We start from the raw sequence: 12,032 nt of genomic DNA, 5'->3' as shown, positions 1-12,032 counted from the left end.
GTCACCCAACACGGATGGGAGCGCTCGGGAGAGGTGGCCATTGGCCCCTCAGTGGGGAGGCGGTCCCGTCTAAGGGCGGGTCGCCGGAAGTAAAGGAAAGGCGGTCAAGGCCCCTTCCGTTGGAGGAGGGGTTACAGCCCCCTCCTGGGGAATTTCCCGGGGCCAGGGTCATCTGCGACGGCAGATGCGGTAAGTTGTGTGGGATGGGGGGAGGTCCACGATACCTTCTAGATACCACACACAAGTCTTCGAACGACCTTTAAATGGCGTCGAGTCTTAAGTGCCCCCGTCAAGTCAAGGGAAATTGTTAGTAGTTGCACTTGAGGTAAGCCTCTGTGCTGTCGCCCCTCACAAGTGGGAGGGGTAAGTCTGGTTAGGGATCTTGACACCGGTTATGACCTTGCCGTTGGCCCTTAAACGTTAGGATGTACAATTTCAGTTTTTCTAGAGAATGTTTTTGTTGGATGCTAGTTCGGCTAGGAGAAACTCTGTATTAGAGAATATGTTAAGGTGAGCCAAACATCGCAATGTGATAATGAAATTGTACATAAAATGAAACGTTTAATGTTTTAATTTTTTGTTTTAATAAATACGGCCGGGGGAGGGTCACTCCCTCCCCACATCCAAAAACTTCAAGAACTGTTTCCGGTTTCCCTTCCTTTTGGGGATTGTGTTGAGAGGGGGTGGCGGGTATCTCAGCCATATGGGTTTATGGTACATTTAGGTACTTATAAGTAGGTACCAATGCACAGTCTTAAATTCAGAATGAAAATTCTGTTGCCCTCATCTGAGAAGTGAACTCCATCTCCTCTGTAGATATCTTGCATGTAGTAACGCAAGTTATTGTTGTACAGGGAGCCCATTCCATGGTCTCTCATGAAAGCTGAAACAGATTTGTTTACATGCTTCCTCGCTTTCTCAATTTGTGGAGGAAATTGGTTGGACCACCTCCATTTCTGTCTTTGGCATATATTGGAATATACCAAGGCAGTTTGAGGAAAAAGTGCCATTAATTGCTCAAAGGTGTCCTTTAAAAGCATTTCCAGACCTACCCCTGTCAAAGTGCCCAAATCATTACCTCCACAGTGCACAATTAACAGGTCAGGTTTTGGCAAATGCATAAAGGTTTTCACCAATGGTATCAATTGGTGACATTTTAATCCTCTTTGGCCCAACCACTTAATTTCCACATCTTGTAAATTGAGGTTAGGTAAATTTCTGTTCTCAGCATACCTTTGAGCCCAGTGGATGTAACTATGTCCAACAATCCAGACCTTAAACATGGTTGGAGAAGGTTGTGCTGCAGTCAGATGAAGTGTGGTAATGAAAGGGCAGTTGAAACAGTAGGAGTTTGTAAAGAAAAAAAACTGAGGATTTCCAATGCTAATGATTCATTAGCAGTGATTGGTGCATTTCCATTTCTTAAAACAGAAAGTTAGGGTGCATGGATGTGTTCTTTGAAAGATGTAATTTGAATGGTCAAGGAAGAAACATTTAATGAAAGATTGCACTGGATACGCAGGTGCACTGAGAGTTCAGAGTTCAATTGAAACATTGTTGTGTGAATTTGCAAACATGAGAGGTTTTCCAGGAGGTGGTTGCTATGGAAAAAAGGCAGAGAGGGCAGAGGGGGGAAGGGTTTTGATTTGAAAAAAGTGAGGGAAGAGTTATGATTGGCTAATATGAGAGATATGTGAAATGAATATCTGTATTTCTGTGCTTTCAGTAGCTGCAGCCTCTGGAGTGCATCCTTTTTCTTCTGCTGAAGACAATTTGGTGTATTTCTGAGACTGTTTTCAAAACTCAAAAAGTATTTGCTAAGGTGAGAAAAGATTTATTGAATTTAGATAGAGAATAGTATGATTTAAGGAGAAAATGATGAAGAAAGCTGTGTTTTTAAAATGTGGCTTTGTCTCTAGTGATATACAAATAGATTTTGTTTCTTTGAGAAATTGTAATTGCATATTCGGTGTAGCTTTCTGGCATGCAGTAACACAAGTTATTGTTGTACATGGAGCCCATTCCATGGTCTCTTATGTATGCTGAAACAGTTATGTTGTTTTTAAAAACGATTTTTGAAATCACTTACATTTCTGGATATGTACTGCTAGAGCTTCATAGGTTGTTTTGGGTCATATTTATAAGGCATTTGAGTGTCTTTGATGTTATTTTTTCCTTTTCAAATGGAAAGCGTACCTCATGGGGCAAGTGTCTTGTAAATACGCTCCCACCTGTGCTTGGCAAATTTAGATTTTGATTATGGGAGTTACATAGCCATGTTAATAATGTCCAAAAAATGGTGCAAGGGCATTCCAGAAAACGCTTTCATGTCTCTCAAGGAGATTTTCAGTCATTTCCTCTTGAATGCAGGTATACAATTGATTTATATGCTGTGGTTAAAAACGATTTTTTGAAATCAATTACATTTCTGGATATGTACTGCTAGAGCTTCATAGGTTGTTTTGGGTCATATTTATAAGGCATATGAGTGTCTATGATGTTATTTTTCCTTTTTAAATGGAAAGCGTTCTTCATGGTGCAAGTTTTTTGTAAATACGCTCCCTCTTGCGGTTGGCAAATTTAGATTTTGATTATGGGAGTTACATAGCCATGTTAATAATGTCAAAAAAATGGTGTTAGGGCATTCTAAAAAAACGCTTTCATGTGTCTCAAGGACATTTTCAGTCATTTCCTCTTGAATGCAGGTATACAATTGATTTATATGCTGTGTTTAAAAACGATTTTTTTGAAATCAATTACATTTCTGGATATGTCCTGCTAGAGCTTCATAGGTTGTTTTGGGTCATATTTATAAGGCATATGAGTGTCTATGATGTTATTTTTCCTTTTTAAATGGAAAGCGTACCTTATGGGGCAAGTTTCTTGTAAATACACTCCCACCTGCGGTTGGCAAATTTAGATTTTGATTATGGGAGTTACATAGGCATTTTAATAATGTCCCAAAAATGGTGTAAGGGCATAATCAAAATCTAAATTTGCCAACCGCAGGTGGGAGCGTATTTACAAGAAACTTGCCCCATAAGGTACGCTTTCCATTTAAAAAGGAAAAATAACATCATAGACACTCATATGCCTTATAAATATGACCCAAAACAACCTATGAAGCTCTAGCAGTACATATCCAGAAATGTAATTGATTTCAAAAAATCGTTTTTAAACACAGCATATAAATAAATTGTATATCTGCATTCAAGAGGAAATGACTGAAAATGTCCTTGAGACATATGAAAGCGTTTTCTGGAATGCCCTAGCACCATTTTTTGGACATTGTTAACATGGCTATGTAACTCCCATAATCATAATCTAAATTTGCCAAGCACAGGTGGGAGCGTATTTACAAGACACTTGCCCCATGAGGAACGCTTTCCATTTGAAAAGGAAAAAATAACATCAAAGACACTCAAATGCCTTATAAATATGACCCAAAACAACCTATGAAGCTCTAGCAGTACATATCCAGAAATTTAATTGATTTCAAATAATGACTTACTTCATTGGTTTGCCTTCACATGCATTATCTCCTTTGTTTTCTTCAGTGAAAATCTTATCTGCAACCATGTGTTGGCCTCACCTCAAACAAACAAAACAGGTGATGGACCGAATGTGGATCAATGACACACATTCACCCCAGTCCAAAGATCTGGGCCTAAACAAACCTCTGGATAGGCCACACCTTATCGTCATCCTGAATTAATCATTTAAAATATTAGGGAGAGATTTATGATTGTTGTATGCCTGTTTTGTACCACTGTGTGTCATTTTTGTGATGCAGTGCTGATGCAAAAGATTTGCTATGTTAAATAATAAGTAGGGCATTACGTTTTTGATGACTGTTATTCATTTACTGTTTGGTAATAGTGGTTAATAACATTTTTTATTATATTTTTCCACAGATTCAACTGCAGATCTTTTCTTAATTTGAAAAATGCCAACGAAAAATCGAATTAGAAAGGCTAGAAAACGTCAAAGACAGCAGGATGATCTTTTATTGCAGCAGTCCTCTTCCCCAAATACTTTTCAAAACACCAAGAAAGCTCCGGGTAAGAGCACAAAATCATTCTTAAGAAATATTTTTAGTATAAAAAGTATTTATCCCAAAAATGTTTCAGTTCAGAAAAAGAAAAGCAATTTAAATGGAAAGGAAAGACCCATCAAAAATGTTACTGGTAGAGGAAGAGATAACTCTGTGCATGATAGTAGAAGGAAACAACAGTTTAGGGACATTCGAAAACGAATGTTCCGTAACAGGATAATAGTTAATTTATTAAAAAATATTAAGAAAGGCCAACAGAAAGTGGCATTTTATAAGAAGAAGAAAAATGTAGAGAAAATTATTGATCATGCTTTTGAAATTAAGCGAAAGTTGTTTATTTTGGTAATCAATAGAATTAGGAAACTAAGCAAGGTAATTTCTGATTTCAAAACAAAAAGTAGATGGAAGAGAGTAGTAAATCGTAGCAACTTTTGTGAAGTTTTTTCCGGAGAATGGATGCATAGTTCAAGTTGTGAGGCATTTTTTAATGAGGAGAGTTATTTTCAGGATAATGATTTGGTATTTGCAGTTGACACCAGTGGTCGAGCTTATGAAGTGAAGGATGGTTGTCCAGTTGAAAAAGAAAAACTTGTGACAACAGAGACAGAAGAGGCGCTAAGTGATGAGGTTTTAGGAAGACGTCCTAAGGGTCCTGTGTACATTTGGAAGTGTAGTTCTATTTGCAGTGTGCGACAGGTTTCCATCAATTTGCTTTGTGATTTTATACGGACATTTAATAAGAAAAGTTTGAAGCAGAAAATGAAGTTGTTGCAAGATTTAGATCCTTGCAGAGTGAGACAAATAACAGGTTTGCGTGGAGTGGAGTGTTTTTCATCATTTTAGGATGCTAGCAGTGCATCATAATAAAGTGAGAAAATTAGTGAGAATGTTGTATTATGCTAAGAGTCCAGCAATTATGCTTAAACAATTATGTGCTGCTCTTTTGCATGGTTCTGAAATAGATGTGAAGAATATTTGTGAAGAAATTGAGTTTTGTTACTTTGGTAGTAAAGATGAGAATGTTCAAATTGACCCAGAAGTAGAGGGTAATGTTGAAGATAATGTACAGGTTTCCAGTACAGATAATTTTCAGAAGGAAATTGCCACGTTTCAGATGAAATCAAGTGAGAGGCCTAATTTCACTTGTGTATGTTGTCGACGCACTTATTATAAGAATCAGACTAAGTTAGTGGATTTATATGCAAAAAGTGAAAGGGAAAATAATAGTGAATGGAAGGATTTTGCCACATACTTGATGGTAGAAAATTATTTTGATTTGGGATCGGATCAACGTGTGTGTACTTATTGTTGTAATAAATTAAACCAAAACCAGATGCCTGCTAGGGCAGTTCATAATAATCTGGAATTGGTTGAGATTCCTTCTGAATTGAAGGATTTAAATACTTATGAATCTATTTTGATTCAAAGTATCCATCCCTTTCAGGCTATTGTAAGAATGGAGCCAAAGACAGGGAAGTTGCCTCCAGCAGATTTACAGAGAGGATTAAAGGGAAGAGTTGTTTATTTGCCTCTAGATTTGAACAAAAACATTAACACAATTGGAGTAGAAAAAGTGGAAGAGGAACCTTTGGTTATCTTGGTTAATGGGGTTCCGACAAAGAATAAGAAAATATGGCAAGATTTAGTAGATGTTAGGAAAGTCAAAAAGGCAACATTGTATTTGAAGAAAAATAATAAGTACTATAAGAATGTATATGTTGCAGAAGAGGAAGTAAGTGATGAAGAGGATAGCGATTTGTGTGCTGGCCAAATTGAGAAAGTAGAAGCCTCTAAAAGTGAAGAAATATATGAACATTATAGTGTTCATCCTTTGCATGCCAAGGAAGTCATGGGGAATGCTATTGAGTTGTTTCAAATGAAACAAGCCAAAGGGAGTCCCATTAGTGTTTGGGAGGAAAGTTTGGAAGCTCGGTGTTTCCCACAGCTATTTCCCACAGGTTGAGGAGGAAGATATGATGAGCGACCTCATCAAATTCCTGCATCTGAATACCGGACTTTACGATTGTATGCAGAAGATCCTAGGTTTCGTCAATGCATTCCCTATTTGTTTCATCTTCTGTTTGAAAGGGATCTGTCTGGACTGTCATATGCAGTGAACCACATCTTAAAAAGTGGTATACAGATGCGAAATATCTCGGCAAGGGACTTTATGCATAAAGTCAATATCCAAGACAGTATTTTGGATTCTCACTTAATTAATCTCATGGCGTGTCAGCTTGGTACTAGTGAGTACTGGTACCATCGTCATGGTGATTTAAAATGTATGCTGAGGAACTTAGGAACTCCGACATGGTTCCTCACTCTGAGCTGTGCCGAGTATGGCTGGGAAGACTTACTTGAATTTCTACGAGAGGCAAATGGAAATATTGAAAACATTGAATTCAAGACACCTGGAGAACTGTGTTCTTTGGATCCAGTGAATGTATGCAGGTACTTCAATCATAGATTTGAAGCTATGATGTCTTTCATCACAAATAAGAAGAATCTACCTATTGGAGAGGTGTTGGATTTCTTCTGGAGAAAGGAGTACCAAGCAAGAGGTGCTCCTCATATACATATGTTGTTGTGGATCAAGGATGGACCTAAATTTGGAACAGATCCGGATGACTTAGTGATGAATTTCATAGAACAGTATTCTACGTGTGCTGTTCCAAACGCAACGGAGAAGAAAAGCCTAAGAGAACAAGTTCTACGTTTCCAAAGCCATCGTTGTGGAAAGTACTGTCGTCGTAAATTCAGAAACAAGGACAAGTTCTACACCAAATGTCGTTTCAACTTTCCACGACCGGTGATTTCTAAAGGAAGAGTGAACAGTTTGATGTCTACACTGCGACATAATGTGACGAGGAAATCACCCAAAAATACATACAATTTGAAAAGGAACGAAGAGTCCAAGTACATCAACGACTACAACCCAGTGATTTTGTCCATGTGGAATGCTAACATGGATATATAGTTTGTGGCTGACAACTGTATGGCTGTGGCTCGGTATGTGACATCTTACATCACCAAAAAAGAAAAGACAGAACTGAAGGATATGTGGGAGGACATTTCCCATGAAAAGAGCCTCAGCAAGAAGTTGAACAGTTTCAGTCTGAAGATGTTGTCGCATCGAGAAATTGGAGCTTACGAATGTTCTGATCGATTGTCTTCAGCAAGTCTCTATGCCAAATCCAGGAGTATCGTTTGGGCGAGTCTTGGTCTTGCTGCAACGCGAAATCGAGTTCTAAAACCTGTCCAGGAAATTGAGTATTTGGCAGAAAAGGAACCAAACAGTACCGACATTTTGAAGACCAACATGTTGGATACATATTATCCAAATCGAAGCAGTCACCTTGAGAATGTTTGTCTATATGAGGTTCTACAAAATTATATATTCGAGAGGAACATCAAAGAAGATATTGAGAAAGGAGTGTATGCTGTAATTGGAAGTGAGGGATGCCTGGTCAAGCAAAGAAAATGCCAATTAGTAAACCATCGAAAATTGAGTGGCGAATCTCCAGACAAAAAGGAGTTCTTCTATTTAGCACTTTTGCAACTTTTCAAGCCTTGGCGTGCAGAAGAGGAACTGCTTGGAGATTTCCTCTGTTACGAAGACTCTTTCACTGCTGCTAAGGAGACCATAGAATGTCCTGCTTTTCACAAATATCAAGAAATCCTAACTTTGGAAATTGAGCAGGAAGCAACGATTGCAGCCAAGATTGCCAGAGACAGTTCTCAGGACAGTCAGAGTTCTGTTTCATTGAGTCAAGATCCACTTGGAGGACCTATTATTGAAAATGAAGCTGCCACTGCTATGAATGAAGTGGAAAGAGCCATGGCACATGCTCAGGAGGATTCAATTAACTTAGAAGACTTGGAAAAACAACTCAACGTTGAGCAGAGGAAAATATATGATGAAGTTACCAAGCAAATTGAGCATGGATTAAGTCATGAGAAGAAAGAGTGCTCATGTACATCGTTGAAGCCTGTCCGACTGTACGTGAGTGGAGAAGCGGGAACTGGAAAAAGTTTCCTCATTAAAGCAATTTCTTGTTATTTGCAGGAAAGGACTGAGTCATCGCTGTCTTGTGTTGTCACCGCTCCTACTGGACTGGCAGCACATAACATTAAAGGTATTACTTTGCATCGTCTACTGATGCTGCCAGTGGAGCATGACAACAAATTACAATACCACAAGTTATCTGGGGATGCTTGCTGTGAAGTTTCAAGAGTCTTGAGGAAAATGAAACTACTTATCATTGACGAAGTAAGCATGGTTTCCAATGTCATGCTTGCCTTTGTGCATTTGAGAATGCAAGAAGTACTTAAAACTGAATATGATGTGTTATTTGGTGGCAAACACATCATTGTTTTCGGAGATCTTCTGCAGCTGACACCAGTAAAAGGTCAACCTGTGTTCAAAATACTCACGCATGAAGATACCAGGAAGTGCCTAGGGAGCATTGGCAACGTCAATATATGGTTAAACTTCAATTATGCTGAACTGCATGAAAATATGCGTCAGGCGAAGGATGAAGATTACAAGAAAATTCTACAAGATATTAGAATTGGAAAAGTGATCGAGCATGGAAAAGAAGCTTTAAATGCACGATTACTTTCAAATTTATATCCCGAACAAGAGATTGTGCCTGAGAATATTTTTCAGAAAATTACTGAGAAGAAATCCGGAATATGTTTGATGCCAACTCTTGCAGAATGTGCCTTCTTCAACAACAAAATGTTGAATTTAGAAAAGCAAGAGATTGTGAAACTTGAAGCTATTGACAAAATAGAGCATATGGGATCAACAATTATTTTGTCAGAGAATTTGAAAACAAAATTGGATTCATTAGAGAAGACTATATCTAAAACAGCGGGTTTTGAAAAGACTTTGAATGTGTGTTTAAATTGCCGAATCATTTTGAGAAGGAATTTACATGTTGAAAGAGGTCTGGTAAATGGATCAATGGGTAATGTTGTTGATTTTGAGAAATACAGAAATAGAGATGGAATAGAATTTTTAAAAATTAAATTTGATGGCATTGAGGAAGTACAGCTAATTGGTCGTTGTTCCGCTAGGTTTTTGCTTGTTAAAGACTTATATGTTCGCCGTAAACAGTTTCCTGTTTGCTTGGCATATGCGGTGACAATCCATAAATCGCAAGGTTTAAGTGTAGACAGTGCATTGGTGAATATTGGCAGTTCTGTGTTCAAGGAGGGTATGGCATATGTGGCATTGTCACGAGTTAGAACTTTATCGGGATTGTACTTGATTGACTGTGATGTCACAAACATTTGTGCGGATCTAGATTGTGTTAAGGAATACAATAGGTTAAAAAGAGAGTATGCGCCACATTTGCCTCAATATCCTTTGTTTGAGAAACGTGTGGTAGGCCGGAAACGTAGAAATATCAGTAATAGTAGGGAGGTTGTAGCAAAAAGACCAAAAGTCAATGAACCGAAAATTGTTAGCAGAAAGAAAGTGGATTCTGTTGAAGATGTTATCGGTTTTCAATTTGAAAACAGTTCTGGTGTCAACTGCTATGCAAATGTAGTGGTTAATGTTCTCTTTTCACTAGAGAGTTTAAAAGAACAGATTCTGTTGAATTCAGAACAAATTTTATGCTGTTTGTTGAATTCTGTTTTCGAGAAATGTAGCACTGATCGAACAAAAGTAGAAAGTGTGTCTGAAGTTCGTTATCTGTTAGATGAATGTTCAGGTCAAACAGACTTCTCTGAAAATAATCAGCAAGATTGTCAGGAGTTTTTAATGTATATGCTTGATGTATTGCAAGATGAGGGTGTAGATGTAGATCACCTGTTTGGGCTTTCTTATCAATGGCAGCATGACTGCGAGAACTGTATGGTATCAAGTAGTACTAGTGTAGACTCAGAAAGATTTATATATTTAACTTTGCCAGACAGTAAATCAGTCTCCTTTAATAAGCTAGTAAATGCAGCGGATCACAACATGGAGTGTAGCCAATGTAAATCTGAAATGATGTCAACATTATTTATACGTAGATATGGCCAGTATGTCATTTTAATGATCCAACGATGTAGGCCTGATGGATCAAAATTGTCAACTTTAATAAAAAAAATTGTGGCTTCTCAGCTGTCAATATCAGGAAGGACTTTTGTAACTGTAGCAATTATCTATCACGATGGTCCTTCAACAACATCAGGACATTATACAGCTTATGTAAAGTCTCAAAACGGCTGGTCATTCTGCAATGATTCCGTTGTAACTTTAAAAAAAAAATTGCCGTTTGATCTTAAAAATTCTTACCTGGTGTTTTTAAAACCAAAATTTTAAAGAAAGAATCTCGGGGTTTCCTGTGAGGAATTGCAAAAGGTTCATCAAGTAGAGGGAATGTAAGTCTGCAATGCTGTCTAGATTATTGGTCCAAAACTTTTAATTATAATGTCAATTTAAAAATCCAACTATATAAACCTGATGCAAGTAAGTCTGCTTCATAGTAAGCAGTATCAGTGTCATAGGAAAAGGATAACATGAGTGACAAAGAAGGGTAAGATATTAGTAGTCCAGGATTGTGAAAATATTCTTAAATGTTTTCTTTTTGAAAGTTGCGAAAATAGAAAATGACGGGATTTGATTGGAAGAATTACAAGACTTGTGAATCGCTGCAACATGATTTGGCCTAGTGGAAACATGTGGTAGAATGTGAGAAGTCTTTTGTTGTATGTAACATATTTTTCAAAACGATGGAGGTTTTCTTTCAGAAAGTGGCGGGCTGAAAATATTTATAGCACAACAGAGTGGACACTGTTCATAGGACATCCTTCGACGTCATTGAAAGTAAGTTAATTTTAAGGAGTTTTGAATTCAGATTTCTTAGGTTGTATGGGTTTTTTAAACACAATCATTTTGATTGTGTTTTTTTTCCCCGCTGTTACATGATGAATACCTTCAAGTCACTGATTTAAGTGAAATTTGATACATTCTGAGAACAGCAAAAATAAACCATTTAACATGTATAATTAATGTTCTGCTTTTTGTACTTATGATATACATTTAGAAATGTGAGGTAGATATGGAGAAACTGAGTCTTCTGTAAGTGTCAATTTTAATGCTTACAGTGCTGTACTTCTGGGTACTGTTTTTAAAAAAAAAAAGAAATAGGCCTCACCTCAAAGAAAGCTCTTGAAAGCACACATCTTATTTGCATCCTGAAACAATCATTTAAAATGTTAGACACAATTTTATGATGGCTTTACATCTTTTTTGCGCTGCTATTGCATCACTATTGTGAGACATCAGCAGTGCAAAAGAAGCACCATGTTCCAAAATAGGCCTCAGTTCATCAGCATGAAGATACTGTTTGTTTAAAATATATATTTTTAGGATTGTGTAGGGGATGTAGAGAAGCAGAGGCTTCTGTAAATGTCAAAGTTGTTCAAAAACTGTTTCTTCTTGAACGTTTTCCCTTTTCTTTTCTAATTTTTAAATACATGTTTTAATATTTTTGGAAATGTTTGTTCTCTCTTTTACAGATTGAAAGTATGAAAAAATATTTTAAAAAGGTAACAAGAATTATAAGGTAAATGTTTTTTACTCTTTTTACCCGCAATGCACTGCTGATGATGTCACTGACCATGTCATGAATGATGTAATAAGAGGACATGACTTACTTCATTGGTAGGCCTTCACATGCTTTATCTGCTCTGTATTCTTCAACAAGTGTAAAATTGATCTGTAACCCTGAGTAGGTCTCACCTTAAACAAACCTCAGGAGAGATCACACCTTATCGTCATCCTGAATTAATAAATAGATCTATTAAACAGTTCTCTGGTTTACTCCCTATAGCTGTCTTTGTTTTAACATTACTCTCTGTTTACTTCCCTTATACCAACTCTTCTTTTTTTTCAAAAAATATTTTTTTGATTCGCTTCAAGTTCGCAAACCGGGCAGCGAACTGGAAAGCGAACCAAAAGAAATAGAGCTTGCCAGAG

The sequence above is a fragment of the Lissotriton vulgaris genome, chromosome 8, assembly GCF_964263255.1.
Source record: "Lissotriton vulgaris chromosome 8, aLisVul1.2, whole genome shotgun sequence".
NCBI lineage: Eukaryota > Metazoa > Chordata > Amphibia > Caudata > Salamandridae > Lissotriton > Lissotriton vulgaris.
This window is presented reverse-complemented; position numbering follows the sequence as displayed.